This window comes from Acomys minous (genome assembly GCF_964271855.1).
Source record: "Acomys minous genome assembly, chromosome: 9".
Taxonomy (NCBI): Eukaryota; Metazoa; Chordata; class Mammalia; order Rodentia; family Muridae; genus Acomys; species Acomys minous.
The window spans coordinates 117288431-117305116 of NC_140490.1; positions in this window are offsets into that span (position 1 = coordinate 117288431).

Sequence of the window (16686 nt, forward strand, 5' to 3'; positions counted from 1 at the left end):
CAAAAAGTACATGTCTTATTCTGCATTTAGTGTTAACATTTCTCTGAATTGCTGACATTCCATATTCACAACAGAAGTATATAAAATTACATTTGTTGCCAACAAAAACCTTTTGTTTTCATTCAATATGTTTCTAATATTTTTATTTTTGAAATTAAACTTTAATTACAAATTTTTCCTTCTGTATTTTGCCTCCAAAAATGTTCCATATATCCCTCCCCATTTCTTCATGTTCTGCCTCCTCATCCCCATAGAGTTCTGAGTCCTGAGGAGAGAAGTTTGATAAAAATATTCCATTTATGCCTCAGTGCTCCAAAGACTCTCACTCTTTTTGTGAAATTGTGGATCTCTGTGTCAATGGCTATCTATTGCAAGAAGCTTCCAGATGAATGCTCAGTGATATGCTAATCTATGGGTATAACAGCATGTCACAAGGAGTTATTTTATTACTAGATACCTGGTTTCTTTCCCCATCGCTCATATTTCTTTTCTAGGTGAGTTTGACAGTCCAAATACTACACGATTGGCTCTTTTTCCTTCCCCATCTAAGTCTGGACTAATCTTCTGAAGTGCTTGACCAATAAGACTAGATGCAGATGATACTGTTTGAGGGAAGGCTATCGGAGAGAAGCCTTGCGGTGTCTGCCCAGGTTAGTGTGTAGGAAGGCTGTATCACTTACCAGCAGATGCGAGGCCAATGGAAGGGGATGGAGGCACTCTACTGACAGTACCTGATGCCAGACCTCAGAGTAAAGCTGAAAACTGGTGGACTGTTGGCCATTCTAAAAAAAATGGGGCCACATGTTTGTGCGTGCAGGTGAAGTCTTGAGAGTAGCTACTCCCCCAATTTGAATCGAGTGCCATGATAAATGGTTGCTTTTCCAGGCACATGTCCTAAAGATGGAGTGACTTTAAAGGTGTGAAGGTTTATGTGTTTCTCTTTACAGTTTCTGCTCCATTGGGAAAGGCGCATCACATAAACTAATATACTGGATGCTGTTTTGAGCAGAATATAGAAATAATTGGGAAATGTTCTTCCCGGAGTCGTGAGTAAATCTTGGCAATGAGGAAAAGGATGGCATCAAATGTAAAACGAAGAGAGAAAGACATTGGAAGAAATCACATTTGGCCTAGTGCATGTGAAATATTGGAAGTGGAAGAAGATAACACATGCACAGTGCTATGAAATTGAAGGTTTTCGTTTTATGTATTGTTTAGGAAGGAAATACAAATTTAGTACTATTGTAACCGTCTCAGTTCTTCTCTGCAGATGGATACAGGAAGACTGTGTTTATTCTGGGTTGTATACATGTTAACATACTTCATGTCCAGTCTCTGACAGATTCAACTCAGGATGAAGAACGGTCATTCAGATATCTTTTCATTGTATTTGCATATGAACCCCATTTGGTGGGTGAGTATCACTGTAAACTTCAGCATTCATATGCTAATATTTTAAGTTGGAGCTGTCAAGAGAATTATGTAAGCCTTGAGTAAATGTGTGTGTGTGACTGAATGATTATTATGTTTGCTAAAACAGCAGGTGCTTCTGAAGAAATAATGTATCTTATATTACTGTCTGGTTTGTTTCTCTATGCAATTCAATGAATATTTTGGTAACACACAGATTTCACAATGCCCTCAGTATGTGTGTGTGTGTGTGTGTGTGTGTGTGTGTGTGTGTTTGTGTGTGTGTGTGAGTGCATGTCAATAACAGCCTATGAGTATGTAGTCATGTTTATGTATGTATATGTATCTATTTGGAATAGGGCATTAATATAATTTTGGATTCAATGTTCTTATTCCTTCATGCACAATCTGTTAATGTTTTGTAATAATTTATTTTTAATTCTTTGAGAATTTCATCTATGTATTTTAACCATATTGAACCTCCTCCTTCAATTCTTCCAGTATCTACCCATTTTTCTTACCTTTCCAACTTTGTTTTTTCCTTTAAACAAATAATATCATGTGAACTTTTTGTTGTTCATGTACTCTCGGGCGTGTGAGCATTCACTAGTGTTCACTTGACCTACCCGGGTCCACACATATGAGAAAACTGACTCCCCATCTCTCTCATTATCAGTTGCTCTTCAGATATAAGTGGGACTTTAGGTTTACTATCTCCTTCATGCTGGGATTTTATCTCGCTGAAGATTGTGCAGAAATTGTGAAAGATGACACAATCACTGTGATTCATATGTATTACTTTCCCATTTTGTCTGGAAAAAACTGTTTTCTTATAGTCATGCATCACTTCTGGATCTTATATTTTTCCATATCTTCTGCAATGATTCATGACCCTTGGGAGAACATATATATATACCACTGCATTCATTAAATATTTCTCATATTCATACAGTTGTAGCATCATCCACATAAGCATGGCCAAACTATTAGTGACAAAACACAAAAGAAAAATGACTCCCCCCCACCATCCATGTGGGCGTTTTGGCTGGCTTTTTCTTATGAAGGTCCTATGCAGAAATCACAGCTACTGTGATCTCATAAGTGCCGTAGTCATGCCATACCTAGAAAGCAACATTTCAAGTATTCCTCCCCATATTGAGGCTCATATTTTCTCTGTCTTCTCTTGTGAAATGTTTCCTGAATATCATTGTTTTCAGCAGTTTGGACAGCTGTGAGTCTCTACTAATCACTGATAAGTGAAACTTCTCTGATTATGGTTGAGATCATTACAGACCTATGAATAACATCATAAATGTTTAGAAGAAAATTGACATCATGACTGTTTACTAAATTAAAATAAAAGCTCTCCCAGGGCATGGAACTTTGACCGTATTTACAGTGTCAGGCATTAATCTTATCCCTCCTGTGATGTAGGCCCCAAATCCAGTAAGAAAGTGGACGGTTATTTCAATAAGAGTCATCCCACTATTGTACCAGCAGCCACGCCTTGCTTGGTAGGTCAGGATTATAGCATGCAGGGTCCATCCCTGAGTAAGAACATGGATGACGTTTCTCCCCCAGTGGCCTGCATATCACCTTTTAGCACATGAAATCTTACTAGTAGGGCAGAAGTTGCCCAGTTGTAGATTTATCCTTCTATGTCCTGATCCAAAGTATACAGTATCTTCACCTATAGGCTCTAACACTTCATTTATGGTGGGTAATCAAAAGTAAGGGCAATAGCCTGTGATATATTCTAAACATCTCTGGGGCCTCCCTTACATGTGTTAATTCAGAGTACACATGGAAGCCAAAAAAAAAAAAAAAAAAAAAAAAAAAAAACCAGAAAGGGGCATTTGAGGGTGAATGCGATAAAGGATGGCAATAGTGGAACACAGATGAAATTAGAGTGAAATGGGCAAATACTTGTGAAGGCGATTGTGAAAATGCCTAAATAAGGACAACGGTTACGGAATAGAAGAAATGGGGAAAGCAGGAAGAAAGTCTAACCAAAATTAAGGATGGATGAAAAAGAAATATGGAAACCGACTATTTTGTAACTCAGTTAAAAACTACAATGGGAAAGGACAGGAGAGTACATACAATATGAAAGAAGAAGAAATAGTAGAAGGTCTAAACAGGGACGGGGTGGTAGAATGGGAAAAAAGGATGACTTAATCAAAACTAAGGAAGTATCAAAAAAGAGTTACGTATTTTTTGCACTAGAAGACACATCTGACCACAAGACACACTGAGTTTTAGAGCAGTAAAACAAGAAAAACAGTAAAAACAGCAACCAGACCATAAGGCACACCCTAATTTGCCCCGCAAAACTGCATTTTATGGTCCCCAAAATATGGTATACACACCCAATAGTTTGAAAGCTAAATAAAATTTAAAATATAAACAAATAAGGAGAGTAATTTTAAGCATGTGTCATTGCAACTGACTTTTCTTGTATTTATTTATGGGATTTATTAATTTCCTCTTTAAAGGCCTCTATTGCCTTTTTGTTGAATTTACAGTCATATTCTTGAGCTTAGGCATTGTTAGGGTATTCAGGGCTTGTTGTAGTTGGATAGTTGGGCTTTGATGGTACCCTGGCTCTTCTTAATTGTCCTGTTATGCTGGCCTTTGGTCATCTGGCTGTCCCTGTTCCTGGTTCCTGATGAAAGATGCCTCAGGGAGGCTGAGGAAGCCTGAGGCCTGACAATGGAGCTCAGGGGACAGACCATAGATCCTAAACAATACTTTCCATGCCAGGAAACAGATACTTGTATTCCTTATAATTGTCTTTCAGACTGAAGGAAGAGGGAATTTTGGTTTTAGTCTGCATTTCTATGATGGATAAAGATGTTAACACTTTAAAAACATGGCAGCATAATAGACTAAGGATATCTACAGAAATCCTGAGCAGAGAAAATACTACAGAAAGTACCACTATAACTCATTTCAAATTGTACCAAAGAACCAAAGTATTAAAAAAACAACATGGTACTCACCCAAAAGTGGGCACATAGGTCAATGGAACAGACTAGATCCCAGATGTAAGTTCATGCAACTATACCTACTTGATTTTTGACAGAAACAGCAGAAATATACACTGAAGAAAAGATGCTTTCTTCAATACATAGTGCTGGGTAACCTAAATTTCACCATGGAAAAAGAAGAAAACTAGAATTTTATATTTCATCCTGCACAAAATTGAACTCAAAATAAGCTAAGGGCCTTAAAATAACAACTGATACCCTGAAAGTGCTGTAGGAAAAAGTAAAAAACAGCCTAATATTTATAGGCACAAGTAAGGGTCTTCTGAATAGGATTCCAGTTATCATAAGGAATATGACTAACAACCAGCAACTGGGATTTCAGGAAACTAAAAAGCTTCTTACAATCAAGTGAGGGATTACTCAAATAATAAGAGGGAACTCTTTGCTATCTATACATTTAATAAAGGATTATTGCCAAGAATATACATAAAAATAATAATAAATAAAAATTTAAATGTGCTAAGCTATAGAACTTAATAGAAAGTTCTCAAAAGAAACAATAAAAGTGGATTAAAACATATTTTTAATTTTCTTGAGTTATTGTTTTAGGTAACACTTCAAACACTATATTAAGTAGAAATTCATAGTGGTCACCTAGACTTGTCTTTGATTTTATTGGGCATGCTTTGATTTTTTTCATTCAGCATGAAATGATGCTATACGTATATGACATGGGTTACTAAATACAAAGTGAATAGATAGAAAATGCCCATAGATATTGATTATATATCCAAGGTATTGAGGTAAGCTTGCTTGGATGGAAAAACCAAAAATTCAAAAAAGTTTAATTACATATTATTTAAGATATCGCAACTGGAGTGTCTATATGCTTTGAGAAAGAATCGTTGAGCAGATGTATCTGATGCTTTATAAATTGTGGGACTATATCAATGAAGATGGACGAACTGGGATAATGGGAGGTCTCTACTGAGGAAGAGTTCCTAAAGCTTTATTACATTAAATTTCTCTATGATTTATAGCTCCATAAATACTGGACCAAAGCAATGGGACATTGATACACAGCTATAGTGTAAGAATTTTGCCCCTACTTTGAAGAGCAACGTCTCTTCAAGTTTGAACTTATAATCTGCCATGTTATTTGGATAAAGAAAGGTCTCCTTGCAGAATGACCATGTGTAGATTTGGTAGGCAAGGCTCCATCCTGAAGCTGTGCTTTTGTAGTAGAGACCGTCATATGACCTTATTAATATACATTCGTCTCTAAACTGGGATTTGGCTGACAAAACTACATGAAATACTACACCTTTTTATTTGTGTGAAGGAGAGATTGGAAATTTATAGACTATGAAGTAATAAATCAGAAAGAGTGAGAATGAATACAAAATGGCTGTGGAACATTTGTATTTGTTGATGCACTTGCGGAAAAATAGCTTTCTGAAGTGAAAACGGCACAGTATTTTTTGAGTTCCTCCTACAAGCAGAGGATATAAATGTGATACATTATATTCATTTATGATCCTAGAAAGCACATTTTTTGAGTGCTCAAAAGGAAAGGTGATATATGGGAGAGGAGTGCTAAAAGGGATTTTAAAAATATTCACCACTGCAGCATCATTTCAAACCTGTCAGAAATGGAAGCGGGGTGGAGAGCTCCTGCCTTGACAATGTTTTGGGGGAAAAATGGACCAGCTAATAAATACCACTTGAAGACAGCATGGAGTAAAAGTGATCAGAAACACAATTTCTTTTTCTCTTACAAATTCTTTCTCTAGAGTTTTTAGTCACTCACAAAGCGGCTGTCATTTTGGAAAATGCAGAATTTCAGAACACACACACATACACACACACACACACACACACACACAAGCACACTCAGTGTCCTTCAAGAATACCATTGCACTTTATTCTTATTTTCTGGTAGAAAACATGTGTGTCTTGAATACCAATTACGTTTTCAGTTCAGATATTTCTTGGAGGAGCAGAACTTTCCTGGTACAGCATCAGAACAAAACAAGATGGAACAAACAGAAGGACAGCCAGCACCTAGGAACCAGCTGTTGCCCTCTCTTTAACCCTTTCAATCCTGAATCAAATGAGAAATATGCTAAAAGATGATTGCTTCAACATGTGCCTGTGGACAAGCCCATGTGTCTGATGTTTCCTTACCTCACATGCAGGACTATAGAGACAGGAAGATTTGTACCCATTTCCCACTTGGCTGTTTATTGTGTCATGTGTGTGTGTGGCCTCATTCTTGAGCCTTTGCACTAGCTTCTTCTGGTGATAGGTACAAGATGATTGCTCCTTTAGCAAATTATATAACATGTATGAACCTCTTGCATGCCAGAACTTCACTATTGTATAACAACTTTTAAAAAATCTATATAATCATATCCATATTACTATTTTGAGGGGGCAGTTTCGAGACAGGGTTTCTCTGTGTAACCTTTCTTGTCCTGAAACTCACTATGTAGACTAGGCTGGCCTTGAACTCAGAGATCCTGATGTGTCTTCTTCTCAAGGGCTGGGATTAAAGGTGTGCACTACTGCCTGGCTATTACCATTTTTAAGATAGAAAATTGACATGTCAGCATCAGGAATTACTCAGCATCAAAATAATTAATTAGACAATTGAAGTGTGGTTTAAATTTTAAGCTGTATGTTAAAACAAAATACCACAAAAATTTACCATCACAACCAATAAAAATTAAACACAGAGAGATTAAGTTTATGTTAGCATATCAAATTACATACTGTCCAGAAAAGTAGTCTGGGAAAACCGTGGACTTTCTGGCAGCCCCTGAGGCAAGCGTTAATAAAACTCAGAGGCGAGAATGTTCAAATAGAAATTTTACAATGGTCTAAGAGATGGCTCCCAACTGAAATTATAATTTTATCTTTCCTAGTGGCAGAAAGCACATTAGCTACAATTTATGTTATTTTCACCTAGAACATCCAGACTTTGTTCTGTGAAGTGCCACTAACTTTCAGAATGGAAAATTACAGGAAGATACAGAACATGGACCTGCTTTTTCTCATGGTTGTTAAGAGCTATAAACCTTTCCATAGAAGACTTGGCTTTACGTAAAGTTAAGCAAAACTAGCAAACATGAATACAAAATGTTACATATTATAATTTATTTAGTGTGAATGGGACTTTTCGAGTAAAATACCTTTCCATAACTTTTCTAACATAAATTCAAAAGGAGGAAGAAGGGCAAATAACAAGCCATGTATACTTCTCACAGAAGGAAGAGAGTTTTTATATGTGATGTTAAATCCTGAGTCAGGATTACCAGATATTCTTCTTATGTCTTTTCAATGTGTATTTATTTATTTTTTGTTTGTTTGTTTTTTTCAAAGCCAAGTAAAGAAGCTTAATTAACATGTAGCCTAGAAGCTAAGGTTCACATCTTTGGTTTACCTCACAGTGGCATCCACCTTGGGGAGAGCACAGCCAGGTAAGCTGAATTGGAGGAGATAAACTGTGAGCAACATTAATCCCAGGATGTAAACGCCAAATGTCAGCCCATGTGTGCGAGCCTTTGCTCCCAATGACACAACTCTATTTGCTCCTAGACTGATTTGTCCTTTTCCTGGAGGAGCACTCAGTGGTTTTGCATTCTCCTTTTCAGATGGCTCCAGTGCTTAAACTGGCTTAGGTTTTCAACTCTGGTAGGTTGGGAAAAAGCAGATGGTATAATTTCTGTGGAGCTTGTACATCTCTTTGCCTAATATGTCAAGAACAAGCCACAGTGCTCAAGTAATGATGAGTGTGAAATTGCTAGTAAAATTTTACCACACCTTTCCGTATTTGAATAGTTTTATATGACTTAGGGTAAATGTGACCTACCCAATATTTTTACCCAATATCTGACCATCTGACCATCCTAGATAAGGTGGTATAGTGCTGTGGTGGGAGGGAGGTTGGTATCATAATTTGAGTTTAACGTCAGCTCTCATAGTCCCACATAAGGTAGTTTTCTTTATTCCTTTTATTAAGATGTTGTAAAAACCATCTCTTATTTCTTATTCTTATTCTGTGGCTGTTATGACAAGCCTTTTACATCCCAAAATTATGCCATAATGAGCTATTGGCATTTCAAATGATCTGTCTCATTTGTAAATTATAGGTAATGAATAATCTTATTACCATTAAGGTTGATATACATCCTATCATTTCCAGGACTGCAGTTATAGGACTTTTCTTTGGGGACAAAGAAGTCACCACCAAAATAGGAAAACTGGATCATGCGGCCTAGCAGAACAGCAGCATGGAGAGAGCAGAAAGGACCATTATTTTGTGTTAAGAACTGACACCGGTTTCATTACCTGACTCCTTGACCTCAGGTAACCCTTCAGACCTTCACTGTTTGTGAAATACAAACTTAACTTTTTAGCTTGAAAATGTTTTAAAACACAAATTTAAAGTCATTAGCTTTCTTTCTGCACTAATATAGGTCATAAATACAGTGCTCTTGTATGAACAGAGTAGGGGAAGATTTGCTTTCTCAGTACCTACTCTGAACAGTAGTGGTCCAATAAAGAGATACCATTGGAAGGTACTTCCACAGGGAATGTTGAACAGTCAAACTTTATGTCAATACTTTGTGCAACAACCATTAGAAATAATTTGTAGGCAATTTCCTCAATCTATCATTTACCATTACATGGGATGATGTTTTGGTGGCTGATTCTGTTGCATATACTTTAGAGAAAATGTTTAAGTAAACTCAAAGAATTCTGTAGTGCTGGGAGTTACAAATTGCTCCAGAAAAATATGAGGAGATTCAATTACCTGTTTAGGCTATAAAATAACTCAACAAAAACTTTGACCACAAAAGGTACCGATCTATAGATCCCAGTTGCAAACTCTTAATGATTTTCAGAGTTTAATGGGAGATATTAACTGTCTGAGGCCTACAATTGGATTTGCTACTTATGAGTTAAGTAGCTTGTTTCAAGCCTTACAAGAAGATTCAGACTTAAACAGTCCAAGGTGTTTAATGTCTGAAGCAGAAAATGAATTAATTCTGGCAGAACAAAGACCACAAGATGCATATGTGCATAGAATTGATTCTAAACATGTCCTTCAACTCATTTTCCTACTGGGTTCCTTATGAAAAGAGATGATAATACTATGAAATGAATTTTTTTCCTTTTTTTTTTTTATTAATTTGTTCTTGTTACATCTCAATGGTTATCCCATCCCTTGTATCCTTCCATTCCTCCCTCCCTCCCATTTTCCCCTTATTCCCCTTCCCTATGACTGTGCCTGAGGGGGACCTCCTCCCCCTGTATATGCTCATAGGATATCAAGTCTCTTCTTGGTAACCTGTTATCCTTCCTCTGAGTACCACCAGGTCTCCCCCTCCAGGGAGAGTGGGATATGAAATGAATTTTTGTAGCATATAAACAAAGTAAAAAATTAAGGATATACATAGAAAACTTTTCTGAATTAATTATAAAAGGTAAGATAAGACTGTATCACCTATCACTAAAAGACCCAGGTGGCAATGTAGTGCCTCTTACTAAGGCTGGGATTACGTCATTGTGGGTAATCAATAAAGATTGTCAAAAAGCTTGTAGTAACTACTTGGGAGAAATTAATAACAAATACCTTAAAAGTGAACATATGCAGTTTATAAAAAGAACAACTTGGATTCTTCCATATATTATAAAGTGAACACCGATTCCAGAGGGACCTGCATTCTATACTTATGCATATAAGATGGGAATGGCAGGATATAAGTCAGACAAGACAACAAAGGTGATCAAAAGCGCATATACCTCAGTTCAAAAATCAGAACTGAATATCAATATAATTACTGACTCTCAGTATGAAGAAAGAGTTGTTTTGCATATAGAAATTTCTGAATTTAGTCCTGACAACTCAGAATTGACTTTGTTATTTATTGAACTGCAACAGGCCAACAGATGTAGAAACTGTCCATTATATATTACTCATATTGGGTCTCACACAGGTTTACCAAGTCCATTGGCAAAAGGAAGTAAGGAAATTAACCAATAACTCTTAGGAAATGTGTTAGAAGCAGCACAATTTCAGGAAAAGCATCATGTTAACAGTAAAGGTTTAAAGAAAAAACCTGTAACCTCATTTTGCCAAGACCAAGAAATAATGAAAAAGTGTTCTAAGTGTTCTCTGTATAACCAAACTCTATTACCCGCTGGAAGTAACCCTAGGAGTACCAAAAGGAATGAAATGTGTTTCATTTTACAGAATTTGGAAAACAAAGTACATACATCATACATACCATTGATACATACTCAGGGTTTCAATGGGCAACTGTAATCCAGAGGAATACATTGTCAGGCACACTGAATAATGTTGTATAAGCTTTGCTCCCCACTATCTGTTGATTGGCTAACTAAAGTTGTTGACAGCTAATTACTAAATATAAGAGAAGTAGGCTAGGCAGAGCTTTGGTTCCTGAAGTGGGGGATCTCACCTGGAGACCATTAGGCTGGGAGAAGTGGGAGAAGGAGAGAAGAAACAAGATGGAGAAAGAGACCATGACCTGGTGGAGTGGATCCAGTCTATACAGCATGACTTATTGGCAAGTACCTTAGGGAATGCACCTGGGAGACAGCCAGACTAGCTTAGACAGTTAGTTAAATCATACCTGCTGAGCTGTTGTGCCTAAGGCTTATTTAAATAAACCAATATGTCTCTGTCTTGATGGGGCAGTAGCCAGGCCATAACATAGTCCTCTAGGGCATAATAAATATTCTATAACATAGCTTGCTCATAGACTAGACCTAGGAATTAAAAAAACCCTAAAATACATATGCTTGAAATCTTGGTGTTAAGACCTTGTTTAAAAACACACCATGTACTTGAACCACAGAACTTGGGAAATGTGCCTGGAAATTTTATCCCTACTGCCTAGTTTTGGTGGTACTTTAAGTGCTATGTACACTAATGGAGGAGACAACTGTTCATTTTGCCCAGCTGTGAATCCTTTGAAGTGCAGTCATGACCCCCATGCAAGACGTGCCCACTTAATAATCATGGCAAGTACTTTCTGCTTAGATCTAAGTCCCATTCCACAGGATGCATTCCATACATGGCATCATTATTGGGACCATAAGTCATCAGGAGTTCATTTGGCATAGGTTAATACAACTCTGATTCCTCACTGGAGAAGTTTTTATTTGCAATAGGTCACCTACCTACAGACACCTACAACTGACCAAAAAACAGAGTCTAAGAGAGTATTCAGCTCAAAATGGAAGATTTAGATAGGCCTCTAATAAGGATCAGGAATCCCTGAGGAAGAGGTGATAGAAATATTGTAAAAGCAGACCCAAGTGTGTGATTGAAAAAGACACAGTAAAGCAGTTGCACATATGAACTCACAGTAGTTGTGACAGCATGCCAGAAATTTCCACAAGCTTAATCCAGACAAAAATTCCAGTGTAAAGAGGGTAGTTGGGCATGGAATCTAACCCCGAGCGAAGGTGTAGGGAGCCTAGTTCCATTCCATACATGGTCCTTGGTTGATACTTCAATCTCAGCAAGCCCCTCTGGGCCCTGGTTAGTTGGCTCTGACTTTTTGTGGAGCTCCTGTCTCCTCCAGGTCTTTTTTTTCTTTCCTCCACTTTTTCACAAGACTCCCTACACATTGCCCAATGTTTGGCTATGAGTATTAGCATCTGTATCCAAGCACCGCTGGGTGAAACCCCTCAGAGGACAACCATTCTAGGCTCCTGTTTGCAAGCATAGCAGAGTATCATTAATGGTGTCAGAGGTTTGCTCTCTCCCATGGGGAGGGTCTTGGGTTGGGCAGGACATCGGTTGTGTATTCCCTCAATCTCTGCTCTACCTGCTCTGTTTTTATCCCTGCACATTTTGTAGGCAGGGTGAGCTTAGGGAGGAAGATTTTGTGGGTGGATTGATGTTACCCTTCCTCTACTAGGAGAATTGTCTAGTTAAAGAGTATCCTCTTCAGTTTCCTTTGCTCCTGCTACTATGAGTCTCTGCTAGGGTTCCCTGTGTATCTGACCAGGAGCCTACCCTGACTTAGGTCTCCATCATGTCAGAGAGATAATCCTACCCAGTTTCTCTTTTCTTTCCAGGTCTTCAGTTCTTCCTCCCCTGCTTTCTCCAGGTCTGATCTCTATCCTTCTTCCTCTCTGCGTACCTTCTTCTACCTTGTCCCTCTCCTCAACCATTGCATTTGTGTATTCTAGTTCCCCTTCTGGGTGAGATTTAAGCTTCCTCACTGGGATCCTCCTTGCTATTATCCTCTTTGGGCCTATGAATTGTAGTATGTTTACCTTGTACTATATGGCTAAAATCCACTTATCAGTGAGTACATACCATGTGTGTTTTCCTGGATATGGGATACCTCACTCAGGATGATCTTTTCTAGTCCATCTTTTTGCCTGCAAATATCATGATTTATTTGTTTCATGAGTAGTATCCCATTGTGTAAATGTGCTACAGTTTCTGTATCCATTCTTGGTAGGTGTATCTAGATTGTTTCCACATTCTGGCTATTTTAAAGTTGCTATGAACATAGTTGAGCAAATTTCCCTCTTGTATGGTGAGGTATCTTTTGGATATGTATCCAGGAGTGGTATAGCTGGGTCTTGGGTTAAAGCTGTTCTCAATTTTCTGAAATACCACCAGATTGATTTCCATAGTGGTTGTACAACTTTGCACTCCCACCAGCAATGGAGGCGTGTTCCTCTTTCTCCATATCCTTACCTGTATGTCCTGTTACTTGATAGTTTGGTCATAGTGATTCTGACAGGTGTAAGATGGAATTTCAGAGTAATTTTGATTTGTATTTCCCTGCTGACTAAGGAATTTGAGAATGTCTTTAAGTGTGTTACATCATCATTCAAGATTGAGAATTCTGTTTAGTTGTGTACCCATTTTTAAATTGGGGTGTTTTGTTTGCTGGAGTTTAGTTTCTTGAGTTCTTTATATAATTTGGATATTAGCCCTTTGTCAGATATAGGATTGATGAATATCTTTTTCCAATCAGTGGACTCTCATATTGTTCTATTGATAGTGTTCTTTAACTTACAGAATCCTTTCAGTTTTAATAAGTCCCATTTTTAACTGTTAATATGGTATTATGTTGAGATATTTGATCCATTAGACTTGAGTTTTTTTCAGGGTAATAAATATCTATTTGCATTTTCTACATGTAGACATCCAGTTAGACCAGCACCATTTGGTGAAGATGCTGTCTTTTTTTCCACTGTATGGTTTTAGCTCCTTAGTCAAAGGTCAAGTGTTTGTAGATGTATGGGATTTTTTCTGGGTGCTTTGGTTTGATTCCATTGATCAACTAGTCTATTTTTATGTCAGTATCATGCAGTTTTATTACTATTGCTCTGTAGCATAGCTTGAAGTTAGGGGTGGAGATACTTTCAGAAGTGCATTTATTGTATAGGATTGTCTTAGCTATTCTGTTGTTGTTGTTTTGTTTTGTTTTTCCTTATGAAGTTTAGAATTGTTCTTTAAAGGTCTGTAAAGAATTGTGTAGGTATTTTGATGAGGATTGCACTGAATCTGTAGATTGCTTTTGGTAAGATGGGTATTTTTACTAAGTTAATCCTACATATCTATGACCATGGGACATCTTTCCATCTTCTGCTATCTTCTTCAGTTACTTTCTTCAGAGGGTTGAAGATCTTGTTACATAGGTGTTTGACTGGCTTGGTTAGAATTACGCCAAGATACCTTTTATTATTTGTGGCTATTGTGATGGAGGTGGTTTCCTTCATTTCTCCCTCCATCCATTTCTTGTTTGCATACAGGAGGGCTACTGATTTTTTTTTAAAAAATTAATCTTTATCCAGCCATTTTGCTGAAGGTGTTCATCAGCTGTAGGAGTTCTTTGGTGGAAATCTGCATGTCACTTATATATAATATCATATCATCTGTGAATAGCAGTACATTGAGTTCTTTCCTTCTAATTTATATCCACTTGCTCTCTTTTGTGGTCTTATTGCTCTAACTAGAACTGCAAGTACTGTATTGAAGAGATATGGTGAGAATGGGCACCTTTCCTTGTCTCTGACTTTTTGCTGGTAGAACAGTTATTGGAAATTGCAAAGGCAGGGACCATGATTACTGAGTGAGTCACACCATGTCTATTCATTGATGAAGGCATTGTTAGAGACAAGCATGTACAGGTTCCTTTTTTAAAAAAATGGCACAGTGTTCAAGCCCTGCACTTAGTTTATCCTCACAGCTGAACTCCAAACCTGGTAATGGGTTTATAATAACCTTGAATTCTAGAGTTTTGCTTTTAGTAAAATAAATTATATATAAAAGAATATTTTGATTAATATAAAATTAATCCTATACTTGCTACAATCAGAATTTATTATATCAAGACATATTCTCCTTTCCTTTCAATCAAAAAGAGGTATAATAATGTTGATTTTAGGTTCTCTATGATTTTTTCACATATAGATAAAAAAATCCAATGGCAATAATGAATTACATACTATTAATGGAAATAAATATGAGATGGAAAATTCTCATTTGATCTAATGTACATATTTTTGTAGTAAATAATGAATTTAAAGTAAAAATATTAGAAATGTCTTCTATCAAGAGTTATTTTTCTATAAAAAAATACCCTTTCTTCCCTGCCCTTAAATTCTCCTATGTTATTGTACCTGTTTCCAACTTGTTGGAAGCAGGTAAGACATCTAATGGCCCAAAGGGGTTGTGGTATAATTATGAAAGACAAAGAAAAGTAGTTTTTTATTTGTTTATTCTAGGTATATAGGTACTATTTATCATATGCTATCTTGATATCAAATGGAAGCTTGATGTTTATTTTACATTATTTTCTTGGAACAAGGTCGATTCATTTCTTCATTGAGTGATGCACATTGAACTCCTATGGTTTCATCACCATCCCATCTAAGACTGTCTTTCCAAAATCAAAGCAATTGGTGCATGAAATTAATATAATTTAAACAAATTATTTATTGATCCCTCTGACATTGGCAATTGACTTGTATTAAACATTTTCTTTCACCTCTCTGTTCAGTTCCAAGGAGATTAAATTTAGTTGGCTGACTATTTTTCTTTTGATCATTCTATTTAGTAGTGGTGTAATCCAATGATTAAAACTTTTTAACTCTATGTTTTTAATTCCTGTATCTGAAGACAATAAAGTAGCATGTCTGAACAGTTCACAGATGTTGGTATAATCTTCATTGTGAATGTACTCAGACAGACAGAAAAACCTGACTCTTATTTTATATTCCTGTTTTGAAGTAATTTTTTTGACATGCATACAAAGATCATTCAAGCATTTATAAAATAAGCAAAATTTTCTAAATATGTTTCAAATTATTATATGCAAACTTACTTATTCATTTTTTATTTAGTCAACAAAATGTGTTGTGTCATCATTGTCATGGGCATATAAGAATAGTTGTTAAAAAGTGCATTTTGGCTCTGAAAGGATACACAATTCATTTATTCATTGAGTGTATGTCAAATAATTTCCTGGAATATTCTAACCGGAAATTAGGTGTGAGGAAGGACCCACTTGATACTCAATGATTAAGTACAAAGTGAACAAAATTAAGCAATGATACTCTACTAGGTCAAAGATTAAAAAAGCAGCTGTGGTTAAAATTACTGATGTTGCATAGAAAAAAGTACATATTTCCAAGTAATTAGCTGAAACATTTGGTCTATACATATCAGTACCATAGCCCAGGTGGATTTTTTTGTTTTTGTTTCTGTTTTTGTTGATTTTGCTTTTGGAATTTGTGTCACACAATTTTACTTAAAGTAAGAAAAAAAGAACTGTAGTATTCTCCTCTTAATTACTCTATTTTGGTCTTTGATATCAAGGACTTTGTAAAGAGGGTAAGTGAACATATATTGCAATGCCCATATATTACACTTCATACTATTTGAAATCAAAGTTTTCAATCAGAATTAATTAGGAGTTATTGTGATGTAATTTCTGTGAACAATGGGTAATCTTCTAAATTGTGTATAGTTTTCCTTTTCTTTTGAATTTTGACATGGTTCTTTAGTTAATGCATATTGAATTGAGAGAAGTTAATTTCACATTCAGGACATTCAGACGCTACATTATCCTTCAGATCTTCATGTGTCAGTTGCAAACTTTGTGCCTTTATGGAAAACATACCTTTATCATTCTTTTCATAGCACATGCTCTGTGGGCGTTTGGCAACAAGCTGAAAAATTCATTTTGGGTTTTATCCATTTTTCAGGAATTATAAA